Source organism: Aythya ferina (genome assembly GCF_964211825.1).
Source record: "Aythya ferina genome assembly, chromosome: 2".
In the NCBI taxonomy this organism is placed as follows: Eukaryota; Metazoa; Chordata; class Aves; order Anseriformes; family Anatidae; genus Aythya; species Aythya ferina.
In genome coordinates, this window is record NC_140297.1 from 100,390,202 (window position 1) to 100,406,424 (window position 16,223).

At 36.4% G+C, this 16,223-nt stretch overlaps 1 long non-coding RNA gene across 1 annotated transcript in view; it reads left to right on the forward strand.

The window, feature by feature from the left end:
* The first annotated feature begins 1,197 nt into the window (after positions 1 to 1,197).
* The window catches only part of LOC311431443, a 58,902-nt gene continuing 43,876 nt past the window's right edge, over positions 1,198 to 16,223 (forward strand). Inside the window, exon 1 of the long non-coding RNA XR_014689436.1 lies at positions 1,198 to 1,236. This is a non-coding gene — a long non-coding RNA (uncharacterized lncRNA). The remainder of the gene's footprint in view (positions 1,237 to 16,223) is intronic.

The window sequence follows — 16,223 nt, forward strand, 5'->3', positions numbered from 1 at the left end:
TTGAAGTTTATAAAATGCAAATTTAAATAAAAACAATCAAACAAACTGATTTTGATTGGTAACCTAATAACCTTCAGATTAAAAGTTATAATAATCAATAGGTATTTCAGAAGGCACCAGTTATCTCCCAAGAAAACTTCTATGAAGTATTAACTTAAATATTTTTCTGGTGACCTCATAAATTGCAATGCTACTCTGTGGAGATGTAGCTACAGCTGGAAGTTCACCAATCAATTTTTAAGCAAATATTGGGAATATTTTCTAATGTTGTTTTTTAAAAAGTAAAACAAAGCAAAGCAAAGCTCTTGGTCCTATTGTGCAGAACTCAAGGCCGCCCTCATCTAGCTCTCTTCACAGCCTTGTAAATGTTCCCACAGTTCCCACATCCTTCTCACTTTTTTTTTTTTTTTTTTTTTTTTTTTTTTTGTGAGTTAAATAGTTATCTGAAGGCAGAATGTGGCTGGTCTTCTCCATAGCATTACATATCTCTAAATGTTTGTATCCTCTGATTACAGGGCATTTAAAATAAGTGCCCTTCTGAAGATGTATTCAGGTAAAAGGCAAAGAAAAATGTGGAAATAATGTGCTAAATGTAAATTACAATAAACATTGGGAGCTGTGTCTCTTCAGCAGCTTCCTAGATACTGTCTATGTGGAAATAAGTAGCTTTAAATACATTAGGAAACTGCAGGAGAAGGATCACAGCTGTGTGCTTCCTGCATTTTGAGCATTATGTTATAAAATGTGTTTTCTGTCTTTCCACTTTAAAATCATTTCTATGAATGCTTTTAATATAAACATATTGTTAAGGTGTGTGTGTGTTTTTTTTTTGTTGTTGTTGTTGTTGTGTTGTTTGTTTTTTTCCCTGCCTTTCAGCTTTTACAGCAGACTGGTGATGTTTTCAGGTCTTTCCTCTTTTGTTATTTTTTTCACTGTTTTTCTGATTGTTTTCTATCTATCTACTGAACAGAGTGGCTCATTTAGAACTATATTTAACAAGATTTTTTACCAGCTTTTTCGTCATTCCAGGAAATAAGGTAGCTTTTATATAATCAAGTCATTCTCTCACCACTGCTTTCCTGTACTTGCAAGGTAAAATGATAATTTTGTTTGTGATTCATTGAGGGTAATTATAGCATTTGCCAGAGTACATGTAGGCAGGTAAGTACATATACAAGTTAGATAATTGGGTCAATAGTGAACAATTTGTGCTTAACAGGACTTGATTTAATAAAGGTAAGTTTAATTTAAAATTAGATACCATTTGATAGAGAAGTTTCCACAGAAAGCAGAGATTCAAAAGTATCTTGCCAATGTATAAGAAGAGTATGTATGTGTGCTCTTGATATATACTGATATATAAACATAAATGCTATTTTTTATGTTCAAGTCAGTTATTTGAACATCTGCCAAACTCACAAGTGTTGATAATAGTTTGGGGATCAATTTTGGATATCCAGAATTGGCTTTTCTAATGTATATAAGCTTTTGGAGGTTTGACTGTGAATAGCACATATTTTGTCCTTCTACTTTTGCCTTTGATGTAAACCTACAGTTAAGGTGAAGAATGAACAAGAAAAAGGGCATATATATATATTTCAAAGGAAAGACCTTCTGGACAACTGCAATAGCAATCCTGGAATATTGGGGGACTGGCACAGGCTGACTAGACAGGTACTCATGGCTCTGTTGCTGCCATCTGCAGTGTCCTGCCTTCAGCAGCTACTGTCTTCATCTGTGCCTACAGTTTTTATTGACAGCATTCAAATACCCAGAGCAGGGATGCATGAGATGGCTATTTTCAGGATTTTCTCTAAGCTTTGCTCTGCAGTACTTATGTTTTTCATTCCAAGCTTTCAGATTTTTTCTCAAAATCAGAATATACTAATGTAAAAGAGACAAAAAAGATGGCTTGGTAGATAGAGACGTTGTGAGCAGGGGGAAACCCTCATTCAGACCTCTTCTCTGTGTAACTCAAAGCACAGTTTTCTTTTCAGGCTGCTGTGATGCAAACCTGGATCCCTAGCATCATAAGGCGGTTCTCTGGACTATCACAAAAAGTAAAATTAGAAAATTACAAAAAGTAAAAGAAAAATACCCCACTGCTTCTAAATTCAAGGTAATGACCTCTTCCTTGAAATTAAAATGATTTAAATGTTTTAGCTTCTGTAAACAGGATCTTTCATTATCTACTGACCTCCTGCAATCCTTACATGATGGTTCGAGTAGTTGCCATCTACTGAACGACAAATTGAAATAAAAATTACTTGCTATACTTCTCAAATAATTGGTACCAATCCCAACCTCTCTCTGCATTTCCAGCCTCTAAAATGGTAATTAGATAGAGAGAGCACAAACCGAAACTGTCAAACATTTGTGTTCCAAATTTGGATGTGACTGGGTTTGAATCTGCTGCACTTTCTGTAAATGTCGTAAAGAGATAATTTTTTGTCTACAGAACCTATAATGTGTGGGCTACTGTGCATATGTTAAATACAGAACCTGACCTCATCTGTGTGTCAGTGTACAAATTTACACATTTTATATGTCGTGATGTGGCTGTAAGTAATCACATGTGAAACTACGCTCATGGCACAAATGAAAACTAGACTTCACATTGATTCGTTTTCTGTTCTCCAACTTATATAGACATGGTCCCAAAGTTACTGCCCATGTCAGGAAATGCTGAAATGATCCTTTTGGTGCTGAAGTTTTGTTTCTTCCTTTTGTCTTTTATAAACACTTTTGCCTATGACCTGGTATAATACATGCAACTTTTCCCAAATTATAACAAGGAAAAAGAGAAACTTATTAACACTTATGACAAGTTTCTTCTTTAACTAAAGGATTTAACATTGCAAGGTTATTAACACTAATTTCTGTTTTCCATAAATAAAAGTTTGTAATACTGCATCACCTAACAAGTAAAAAAGCCATGTGAGATGTAATATTACATGAAAATGATTCATTATGTGATAATGATTCAAAATACAAAAACGGGAAGTGAGGTTGCTTTGAAAAATGAATCAATTCCAGACCTTGTTTATAAGTTTTTCTTCCATATTCAACTCTTCTCATTTCTGAGTTTGCTCATTTTCTCCATTTCTACTTTTGCACTAGTTCTAACTTCTTGTCAGCTAAGATAAATAGCATTGAAATGATTTTTTACTTAAAAAGAAATGTAAAATTAAAAGAAAATGCAAAACTGCTGTAACAGTTCTGATTACAGTTCCCCCTCTTCCTTCCACTCCTGACAAGAAATGGAGATAGCTGCACTGAATCTTTTTTTTTTTTTTTTTTTCCTTGCAAAGGATGATCTACTTGAACTCCTTGTTCCAGGAGTTTCAGCAAGAAACATGACAGAAATAAAGAGATCACAGACCAAGAAAAACCTAGAGAATACAAGGTATCAGATAATTTGTTGCTTAAGACTTTTGTTTGTGGTGTTTATTATTACCACTTTTGTTATAAAATCCGAAATTCTAAAAGTTAGGTGTAAATTTGTACACTGACACACAGATGAGGTCAGGTTCTGTATTTAACATATGCACAGTAGCCCACACATTATAGGTTCTGTAGACAAAAAATTATCTCTTTACTATATCTCTTATTATAGGCCCCATCACAAGCAGTGTCCTGATTTTGATGCATCACTTTTCTCATTTAAAAGAACAACAGTAAAGGATAGTCCTTTACATCCTAGATGGTTTTTAAATTACATAAAGTCTGTAGTGAACTTGGTTGAACCTTGTGTCCTGAATTCCAGTCCAGTGGCTGGATGACTACTAAGTCATCTATTCTGACTCCTAGAGTTTTTTCCAGTATTCCTCTCAAATTAAGGTGTGTAGTGTATTTATTATTATTATTTATTTTATATTAGGGAACTGGAAACATATATTTTGACTATAAGTGGTAATCCAATTGTGAGTTTGCAATGGTGCCAACAATTTTAAAAAAAATTGTCTTGAGGTTTTATGCTACATATTAACATCTACACAAACAACCTCGCCGAACTGCTTTCTGCTTGTGTGTGTGACCATATTTTGCATTCACTTTACTTACTCTACTTTGATAGCAGATGTGAAAAGGACAGAGAGAAGAAAGGCAGCTATACCAACACATGTTAAAACTGTATGTATTTCTGTAAGAGAGAGAAAACACATGCATTTATGTGCAACCTCTCAACATGTACACTCTTCATGTGTGATAATCTGATTTGCAGTTGCAGTTTTGATGGGCACATCCATTCGTAAATGCAGGAAAGAGCCATACAACTTAAATCAGGATCCCTGTTTTAGTCCTTTTTTAATTAATTAATTATTTTTTTCTTTCTTTTTTTTCTGTGTGTCAGGCAGGCATCCTGGTACCTTTTGTTTTTCAAAGCAATTGGATTGGGTCTTCCAGGCATGCCTACCTTGAAGCTTGTCCAACAAGCTTAATGGCATTTGAACAGCTACATACCATTTTTATTGTGTACTTTTTATGACCATTACCATAGCACCAAACTGCAAAGTATTATGATAAAACTGACTTTTTTTTTTTTTTTTTTATACCTACAGGCTTTTGCATATCTTGTAATACTATATTTAAGCATTCTGTGATGAACCAATTTCATTTTAAAATATGCAAATTATAACAGCAGGCTTTTTTAACATTTTAAATGGTCTTTGTCTAATAAAATGAGTCATTTTTCACTTATCAAATTCAGAAATGCAATTGCATACAGCTATTCTTGTTCTACTAAATGAGAGGAGGAACAATATTTCTTTTATTGCCTGTCAGTTCTGAATTACTTTAAGTGCATTGTGGGTGGACTGTGCTCCTAAGCTCTCTCTTCAGCAGAGCACCTAGAAATCAATCAGGGTCTAAACTCACCTTTTCATTAGAGTGGGTTTGACTGGTGATTCAAAAGAGTACTGCAAATAGAACCTATGATTTTTCTTCAAGCAAAATGATATTTTGTTCCTATTAGTACCTCAGTTCTACTTAAAGTGGAGCATGTCACCCTTTTTCCAACATGGTGGTTGCAAACTGAGGTTGCTAACTAAGACTAGCCATATTCACTGTTAATGTACCAGAGTGTGAGGTCTTCCAGGAGGCCCTTCTTTCTTCCCTGTGATTTTATGTTGTTTAAAAAATAAAAAACAAAAATAGGGATGAACTTTGTTGTCCTAAAAAACAGCATGTTTCTTACGTGAAAATGAATACAAGCAAATTTCTAAAACACTGTATGGCCATGGTATTCAGATAATTTTTTTTCACTGGAGGCAAATTCATCTCCAAGCTGCTATTTATTACTAGGTCTTCTTATAAGCTGTATTCTAGAAAAAAATAAAAAAATAAAAAAAAATAAAAGCGTATATGTATATGCAGGATACTAAAAATATAAATCTATATTGGCTGCCCTTGAGGTCTACTGTCATTGTGGGAAGGTGAGTAAAGCTGACATGAGCTCTTCTAGAAACCATGTTCATAAACTGTTGTGAGATATCTTTCTAATATCTTTATTTACTTTGCCCCATGAAGACCTGTAATATGTGGGATGTTTTTTTTAAATATTCGATGAATCTAAACAACATTAATGGAAGCTGTGTAGTATGTGCTGAGCAGTTTGGTATTAGAAGTTGCTGCAGGCATTAATCTAACACAATAAAATGGTAATACTTTACACTATTTGAGGTGTTCTGTCTTTGTCTTGGTAGGTCTTTCTTATACCTGAAATAGAATATTTCTTGAAAGATCTTGTTAGAATTACATCTGTATTATCCAATGCAAAAGTATGTCCTTCAGAAAGTGCGTGAAGAAATGTTCAAATGTTACTTTGTGCTCATATCAAAATACTCCCTAGATGAAGCTAAGGTGTGTAGGAATTACTGTAACGGCACAAAATAGAGACACTCCTGATCTGTTCTCCAAATAACACATCACCTATCAGGTTTCAAGATGTGGCTGGAATTCGTATAGGTATAACTTCTCTGGCTTTAAAAGAGGCAATTTGGCACTGCACAGAATTATGGATTGTGGGAGACATTTTGACTAAGGACTTCAGACAAACTGCTGGCTCTGTGAAACCCAAGCTGACCTTTCAAACAGATACCAAGGTAATGTATGTCCACATTAGCTGGAATTGCACATCTGGGCTGTGGTAGAGAGATGCCATGAGCATAATAAGCATGGTTCCAGTGTCAAAATCAACCAGGGCCTTATGGGATTATGCAACTAAAGGGTCTTTTAAATTAGGGAAGCAGATAAAATCATGAGAAATTCATTGAGACTTAAATACTTGTGATCAGGAATAGTGCTGCAAGCAGGACCAGGGAGGTGATCATTCCCATGTACTCAGCTTTGGTGTGGCCGCACTTCGAGTACGGTGTTAAGCTTTGCGTCCCTCAGTACAAGAAGGGCATTGAGGCCCTGCAACGTGTCCAGAGAAGGGCTATGAAGCTCGCGCAGGGCCTGGAACACAAGTCCTGTGAGGAGCAGCTGAGGGAACTGGGGTTGTTTAGTCTGGAGAAGAGGAGGCTCAGGGGAGACCTTATTGCTCTCTACAACTACCTGAAAGGAAGGTGTGGGGAGCTGGGGGTCAGCCTCTTCTCATAGATGAGTAGCAATAGGTCTAGAGGGAACGGCATCAGGTTAGAAATTAGGAGACATTTCTTCTCAGAAAGAGTAGCCAAGCATTGGAACGGCTTGCCTAGGGAAGTGGTGGAGTCACTGTCCTTGGGGATGTTCAAGGAAAGGTTGGACCTTGTGCTTAGGGACATGGTTGAGTGGGTGACATTGGTAATAGTGTGATTATTGGACTAGATGATCTTGGAGGTCTTTTTCAATCCTAATTATTCTATGATTTAAGCTTATAGGTAAGAGGTTCTTTAAGATGGATCTTTGATAAAGGAGGGTAAGGTGAACTACAGAAGATTATCAACTTCTTGTCTTTGCTAACATTTCTCAGGACTAACTGGTACAGTGGATGGAAAGATAGTTTTGAAGGGTTGTATTCATGATATAGTAATAGGGATGCCTGTCTCTGTGTTATGGGTACTGACAGTATGTGAATCTGGTAATAAGGCTAATGCTCCACAGTTTTGCCACTATTAGACTCAGGTACTCTGTACTTTAGCTTTTCCAACAACATCTTCATGCTAAGGGTATTTTTTCTTCACACTAACAAAAGAATTGCCCTAGTGATCTGTGATCTCAAAAGTCCTGTTTTTTATAGCTAAAATGTTAATTACTGAAGAATTAGGAAGGCTGAGTGTAAAAACCCTCAGAAATATTTGATTTGTTTATGATTTTTGAAGAAAAAAACATCCAATTTTCACCAAAGGTGAAAACCATAAAAGTACTGGCACACTTTAAGAGTAAACCTGCCCTGGGATGCTGATACCAGTGCCTCATACTGTAGCCTCTTGCTTACATCCTTCAAGGTGATTTATTTATAACATGGATTTTCTCTGTATTTAGTCTGATCTATTTAATCCATTCCTTAGTGAAATACAGGGGTAAGAATGGAGAATTAAGGGATTTTTTTTTGATTATAAGGAAAAGAAGAAGGAAAGAAAAACATTAGAATTATTTTTCAGTTCTGCTCTTTCTTCAAATAATCTTAAGTCACATTTTCGTCATTGCAAATGCCTAGCTTTCTAGCTTTGTCCCTACTTTTAAATGAAATGAATTTATCTTCTGTCTTGGCATTTCCAAGTGAATATATATCCTCTAATTTAAGCAAGATACATTTACATATTGACAGACATAATATCAGCAGTTGATTCTAAGGTTTTTGATTTTTGAAGGAATAAAAACAGTGTCTGGTCCAACTAAATACCAAGGCAGGTACAACCAGTAGAGTAGACTTATGTGGCTGTTCATACAGAAAGCACAAAATGTTTTGCCTTTTTTTTCTTCTTGTTTTGGAGTTAATGTATATTGTAAATTGTCATCACTTTGTTAATATTCTGGGCATCATGTTAGTGCCTTTGGTCTTTGAGTGAGTGCTGAAACAGTTTGTTGGATGTTAATGATCACTGAAATCCTGAAATGCCCAGGGGTGCACTTAATGTGACTACAAGTCTCTTTACACTGGAATATGAGTGTCCTTGTAGCATAATGCTCTAAGGATCTAGACCAAGAAAAGTTTTGGTTTGCACACTTGAAAGTCTATCTAGTTTTTGTTTGTTTACTTGTTTTTCTCTCCCTACTTATGAAGGAGGGCCTTATGAACATTATTACCTTCTTCTTCATCTTGCTTCTAGTGTAAACTGGAAATACTTGAACCCATCCTAGTGGTGTTATGAGTGGCAGCATTCAGGCTAATTTGTCTTGAAGAGTGTATTTCTGAATATCATGGCAGGTGTCATAAACTTATAGTCTGGTGCTTTTCTGTACTGAAGTTACATGCAACAAAATGATTTTGTAGGCAGATAGCTCCTTGCGATCCAACTGGTTTAAAGGTTTGTAGAATATTACACCAGGGCATCTTATGTAGACATATTTAAAGACATATTTGATGTTAAGTGTATTTTTGCTGAAACAGCACCCACAAGAAACAGCACCTTGCAGGGTTAAGTCCCTGGCAAAGTGAGGTACCACTGCAAGCCTGGGAAGATAATCCACTTTGGAGTGATACGATACCTAACAGCCTTCCTCTTTTCCTCTTTCCCCATCCACCTCTTTGCTAAACACCTCATCTCAAATATATCGTGGGCATATGGCGTCATGTCAATTTAGTTACCACTCTAAAACAACAACAGAAAAGGACATTTTGTTTCTAAACTGTTTGTTTGTTTGTTTGTTTGTTTGTTTTTTAAAAAAACTTTTGGCATGTAACGGGGATTTCTTTCTTAAAAATAAAAGTAAATAAGGGTCTCTTTAAAAAAGACATATCTATATTGCTGTGAAGTATTTGGTATTTCTTACAATTATTAGGAATACTTAGAATATCACCAAAAATTTCAGGCTTCTAACTAATTTCTAAAGACAAAAGGATAGCTGATTGATACAATACCTTCTCCTCCAAGTTATGGATCTGAGACTAAACAGTGAACAACCTCAGTCTCAAAGGGGTGAGTTTCAGAAAAAAACACACACCATAAATTGCTAAAATTTGTGCTTTAATCAGAATAGGTCTTGCAACCTTTATTCTCAAGACACTGTAATTAGATCAACTTAGCACATACTTCACTATAAATCTAACAAATTATGTCTGCAATAGGCTTAGTAGAGAGTTCAGTTTTAAAGCAAGGAGAATTAAGCTGATTTTATTGTTTTTTAAGGTGCAATAAGTATAAAATACAGTAGGATCTAATGAAAAATGTAACTTTTATTATGGCAAAACAGCAAGTCTGAAAATACAGTAAAACTAAATTCTTGATGATTAAATTGTGAGGAGGTGATTTTGAGATAATCTGAAGGGATTTTTATACAAAACAGCGTGTTGAACCTGTTGGGGACAGAGTTCAACAGGAGAATGTGGGTAGAACTGAATGTCTCAGAAGAAATTCAACCACTAGTGGAAATTAGAACTTAAAATGAGAACATTGCTTCTGATGAATGCCTTCTATTTAACCTATTTTATCTCAGCTTTCAGAACCTATTCTCTTATTGACTTTAGGATGTTGTAGCAATAGGAGAATAATTATTCTTATTTTAGTTAGAAAAGGACATATAACGTGTTCAGTTTATGTTCCTCATGTAGCATTAGCTGACTAATTATCACCTCCAAAAGTGATAATGGTTGACATTAAAAGCAATTGAAAATGGAAATTTACTCTTCTAAGCCTAGTGAAGAATAGTAATCATATACTACTATAAGTTAGCTTTTGGCACATACAGTTTCTTAGTGTTGATCTCTCTCCTGTTATTTTAAGTCTTTTTCAACAAGAGCACGACTGATCTCTTGAGGGGTATTACCATCTGCTTTTCTGCTAATATAACGAAGTGATCATCCAAAAAGAAAATGAACAATTTCCTCCTAATGAGTATTTCTACCATTAATGTTTAGATACTAAAATGTTGAACTATTGAAACTCAGAAACATTAAGTTATGCAGTTCTTGTTGATTTGTAGCAGCTATCCCCATCAGGGCCTTTTTGATAGATTTGTGTCCTAATCCTAACTGGGAAGTAAACATAATGATATTTCCTTTCCCTTTTCCAGTTATTCTGTCTTTAAAATGTGGAAAGAAACATGTAGGAAATCCAACAGTAATCCTGAATTCTATATAACTAAATTATGGGCAGTCCTGTGATGATCCTTGAAATATTTCCCATTGCTACCTGAGTGCATAAGGTGGTCTTAATATTTGCTTCTCAAATAATTTCCATAGTGATAGATTACTGATAGATTCTATGACTTTCCTTTTTTTTTTTTTTAATTTTTTTTTTTTTTTTTAATTTATTTTTTTAAACAGACAAGTTAAAAATTCTGGCCCATGCTGGTTTTGTTTATGTTTCATTTATATAAATAACAAATCATAGAGTCACAGAATGATGTGGGTTGGAAGGGACCTTAAAGACCACCCAGTTCCAACCCCCTGCCATGGGCAGGGATGCCTCCCACCAGACCATGTTGGCCAAGGCTGCATCCAGCTTGGCCTTGAACACTTCTGGGGATGGGGCATCCACAGCTCCTCTAGTCAACCTGTTCCAGTGCCTCACAACCATCTGAGTGAAGAATTTCCTCCTCATATCTAATCTAAACCTACCCTCTTTTAGCTTAAAGCCATTACTCCTTGTCCTAACCCTATACTCCCTGACAGAGTCCCCAGCTTTCTTGTAGGCCCCCATTAGGTATTGGAAGGGTACTATAAGGTCTTCCATGAGCCTTCTCTTCTCCAGGCTGAACAACCCTGACTCCCTCAGCCTATCTTCTTAGGAGAGGTGCTCCAGCCCTGTGGCCATCCTTGTGGCCCTCCTCTGGACTCATTCTAATATGTCCATGTCCTTCTTGTGCTGGGGGCCCCAGAACGGAATGCAGCAGTCCAGGTGAGGTCTCATGAGAGAGAGTAGAGGGGGAGAATCACCTCCCTTGACCTGCTGGCCACACTTTTGATGCAGCTCAGGATATGGATGGCTGCAAGTGCACACTGCTGGATAATGTTGAGCTGCTCATTCACCGACAACCCAAAGTCCTCCAAAGGGCTGCTCTCAATCCAGTCATTACTCAGCCTGTATTCGTGTTTGGGAGTGCCTTGATCTAGGTGTGGGATGATAAAAATGTTGATAAATATTGTCCTCCAGCTTCTTTCAAGAACAAGGTTACAATTAACTTGGGTAAGAGGAAATCACATAAGGATCCTGGCCCTCCTGTCTTTGTAAACTGCCTCTCTTGTCCATTCAGGAGTATTCAAGAAACTGGGAATATAATCTGATGTGTGTGGCTGGAAAGATGATATGTTTAAGGAGGAAAAGGTGGAAGTCTTTGTGTGGTAGCTGCAGAAGGGAGAAATTAAGCTTGTGTCTAGGAAGCAAAATAAAGGCTTTATGTCACATTGTAACATTTGAGCATTTGAAAATGGTGAATTCTCAAGTCACAAGATCATTCTAAAAATCTGAAATTACACTTTAGAGTCATGTGTTTCCAACTTTCACTTCTCAAGCTGTACTCTTGTAGTAATTTGAAGTGTTTTTTCAGCTATGAAGGCAGAGACTGTAGAAATTAATGGGGCATGATGTTCTCATATAGTCACTTAACTCCTAGTAGGTAAGGTCTCAGAGGAAGATGTATAAAAGCATGCAGTGGAATGATTGCGTTACAACGCAGTGGCAACTGTCAGCCTTTCTGCATTTCCTTTGCCTTTATTTGTTGATTTTATGCGATGTTTTGTGTGTATAGCAACTTAACTGTTTTATAACGCAGCAGTGGATTAATTCTTTCCTTTCTTTTCTAGTTCCGGGGAATAAGCTCATTCAGCCACAGGTGACAACATTTAGATATTGTGAGAAGAATGCAATGGAGCTTTGCCAAAGATCAACTGAATTCAGGAAAAGCGTAGGCTAAAGACTGACCTAGTCAAGTTCTGTTACGTGGATATTATTCACATTCTTGCCACTCTTTGCATATTGCAGAAGTTTTAATTGTAGCTTCTGCTCTTGTTAGTAATTTTGTCACAGTAGACAAGTGACAAAATTAAAAACGGATGCTATAGTATCTAAAACCATACAGCAATTAGCCAGCTGCAATCAGGAATTTTGGCATATGTCCAAATAATGCTAAGCATACCAACTCTACATGTTTTATTTATACATAGTAAGTGGTAGTGTTGTTAAGAAACCTGATACTTAATTACTTGTACAACCTTAATTCAAGCTGGGTTTTTAAGATGCATATATTTTTGTCTTTGGGAAGAATACATCTATCTGAGAAGTCGGCAATTTTAAGGTTGCACCAAATAATTAGAAACCAAATTTTTTCCTAATAGTGTATTCTTAATAGTCCTAATAATGATGGACTGTTGTGAGAAAATAAGTAGAAAATATGTTTTGATGCACTGTTTATCCTTGGTCAGGTGCACCAAAAAGTATATATTTTTTTCTCCATTGAAGTAAAGAAATAATAAATAAAGCAACCAATTATTACAATGGGCGTGGAATCCTACTGGGACCCTGTTTATACATAAACATAATATATTGAAATCTAGGATCTACATGACTAACGGCAAAAATGTGGCAAGAGATTTTATGATATGGATAGTATATTGTCCATTACAATTTGTTACCCCAATAATACAGTTTCTAATTCTGGAGACCAACAATTTCTTTTGTACTTTTTTTTTTTTTTTTAGGAAATGAGATACACTGTCTCACTAGACAAATTCTGTCTGAAGTCAAGAGATGGAAGAATATTCAAGAAAAGTATTACTGCATAATTGCTTATTTTTTTATGCTTAAGTGCTCACTGCTGCTAATCATCAGAGCCAGAAGAAAGTGGGTGAGATGGAGCTTGTTCTGACCAAGCATAGCTCTTGTACAAAGCAACATTATTCTGTGCAGGTCCAGGTGTGTACACGAACAGAGGATATCTGTAGGGAGTTTCTTCTATTTTCAACTCCTTTCACAGTCTTTATAACATGACTGACAGATGTAGATTTAGCTGAGACAGTAAAAGGAAATTTACCTCTTAGTCTCCCACTCCTCTGCCAAAATCAGTACCACTAACCTGATGCTTGTATCAGTCTCCTGGAATGAGCTGCTCTGGGAGCAGTATGAGAAGGTGAGAGAGGTTTGGCAGACCCAGTGTGGGTGCCTTTTTATTAGGAATAACTGTGGAGAAAAGATGGTGTGCAGCTCTCGCTATTTTAATGGGTGAGATAGGTGCTGTTTTGCTTCAAAATAATGAGTGAACTCCTACTACTCTAACCAACAGCAGAACTCTATCTGAATGTAAATCAGAAAGAGATAAGTGTCTTGTTCCATGATTTTTAGTCATTTTTAAGTTTTCAAAAAAATTTTTCATATTACTGGGGATAAAGTATCTAGATTTCAAGAAATAACAGAAGAAATAACAGCAAAAACAAAACAACCAAGCCTTATATACCCTTGTGATAGTGTAGTTTTTTTTTTTTTTTTTTTTTTTTAATGTGTTCTGTAATTTTAACATTTTATATGGAGAAAAATCATCTGATTACTGTGTTACAGTTTGTGTGACTGTAGCCTCCTTGTGAGTTCATCAAAATACTGAACATATTGTGGACTGTTTGATTTTATGGAATTGCATACTTTCCCCCTCCCAGTTCAAACAGACTGGCATGGTTATTTGGGGTGAAGTCACATAAAATTCTATTTCTCTTCTGTTGTTGTTGCAGTTGATGTGAAACTTGCCAAAGTTTAGCTACTTCTGTATCTCTGAGGCTAATAAAACCTCCCAGTCTTTTTAGACAGGTTAAAACATGGAAGAAGAACCTCCAGACCATAGAATAATCAAATACAATAAGAAAAACTCCTGACATCCTTGTTCAGAGGTCAGAAAGATTGACCCAATACAAGGGAAAATGAAAGGGAATGGAAAAAATGTTATACTTAAGAGAAAAGTAAGGATAATTAGTTTAACAACTAAAGAAGTAACTTTTGTAAACTTTTTTTTTTTATTATTATTTTTTTTATGCTTGAAACTAGGGATACTAGCAATCATAGACAAGCCCTACTTAAGAACTGGAGACCCAGGCCTATTTTCAGTTTATTAAATCCACTCAGAACATCTTTGCTATGACCTTTTCATTTCAGATACTTTAAAGGTAATTGTGTTTTGGAAAATTCAGAAGATATTGTACATTTTAGATTAGACTAATATCATACGTAAAATGACCCTGTCAAGAAACAATACACAGGAGTACTTGAAAAAGGTCCGTGAGAATTTTTTTGAAACAACGGGTCATTCTTTAGATTTCCTTCAATAGATACTGAGGGGTCCAATTTAAAAGTCTGTGATCTGAGTTCATTCTCGATGAAACTGAAGTGGCTTCAAAGGCATTACAGCAGGGAACAATCTGTTCCAGAATGCAGTTTTCCCTTAATGGTGCCATAGGGTGACGTAGTGCCATGGCTGTAGGGGATAGCTTCTGCACAGAGAATTCATGGGACTGAAATTGGATATTAAAGTGAAGTTAACCCTGTGGGGGTTGAGTTATCAAGGATGCAGGTATTTCAGTAATGAATACTCCTATCACGTAACTTGGAAATCATACAGCCTGACACTTTGGAAAGACTGAAACTTATAACACAATAAAAATGTACATCACATTAAGAAAGGTTGTGTATTTGAACAGAGTTTGATGACATCAGCTTCACTGATTTTAAAAACCTTATCTGTAAGTTAATTTCAAGGCTGCATACAGCAAATTTAGTGTCAGTGCTGCCTACTCTGTGTTAAATCCATGCTAAGACTAAAGTAAATCTTAGGTATCAGTGAATGACCTGTGGAAAAGGAATACTCTTTATTGACAAAGATTGTTATCTAAGAATGATAATCCACATTTAGCACAATTTGGTAGCCTAAACAAGCAAATTGCAAATTAAACTGTACTGAAGAAGAGCTCACACTTTGCCAAAAGTGTGACATTGTTACGATCGAAAGTCAGATCGTTTCTTTGGTCTCTATTACAACTTTTAATACTTTTAAATGGCGTTTTTCTTTCATTCTGTTCTCTGTTTCCCCCCATGTTCTAATATGTCTGATTTTGCATAGGAAAATATAAAGAAATAATGAAGGACCAGGAGAGGCTGTTGTAATGTTTCAGTTGTTGTTAAAAACAGGTTACTGGAAATGTCAACAGAGACCTGATTCCTATGAGCTCTTCAGCTCATTAAGTTTGAGAGGATGTAAGTCCGTTCAGATGTTTCTCTGAATTAAACCTTGAAATCTTTTGAGATTCACTCATTATTATTTACCCTGGGCTTGAATATGGCAAACCATTAAGTAAAAAAGTCTTGTCTTACTTGGAATAGGAAGGGAAAGAAGGGCTGAAGTGATGGCTCGGGTGAGATGTCAGGGCAAGCAAAATGGCAGTAGGCAAGACGCTAGCAGGATTTGCTCCCACTTTTTGCTTTCTTTCCCCCTTCAGGTGAACTCATTTGATACTTTATTTTAGTGGTTATGTTGTACCCCTGCTCTGTGCTAGTTGCCAGGATTGTAGGGGAATAAAGTGGGATTAATAAAGGTCATTTGCATTTGAGTACATCCAGTGATCTCTTTCACTGATGAAAAAAAATATCTGTTTTTTATTTATTTATTTTTTTCCTGCAGAAATATGAACACCCTCAAGAAAATTTCACAGCAAAGACTAGCCTTCATGTACAGGCTCTTAAGAATCCACTTTCCACTGATATTTTTTTGTAACTGAGGGAAGATATGGACTTGCCTTCATCCACGCAGCATGCTTGATTTTACTGACTTTAAGGCTGTGTTGCAACCAAGTTTGCTACAGGAATGTTAGGGACACTTTCCTACCACTCCCTTCTCTTTTCTCTCTCTCCAGACCCTCTTGCCACTGCCAGAGAACATCATAGTGTGCTCTGTCTGGCACAGACAGGTGGTCTGCTACTGCCAAGGGGATGCAAGCAGCAGCCACTGCTGCCAAATGCTTGCTCTGCCACTGGCTGGGGGCCTGGGCTGTGGTGGCAACCCCTTCCTCACTGCTCAGCTTTCTCTCCACAGTGTCCTGTGGGGAACCAGGAGCATCCTGTGGGCCCTGGTCCAGCCCCTATGTCTCCAGATGGACAGTGCTGTGC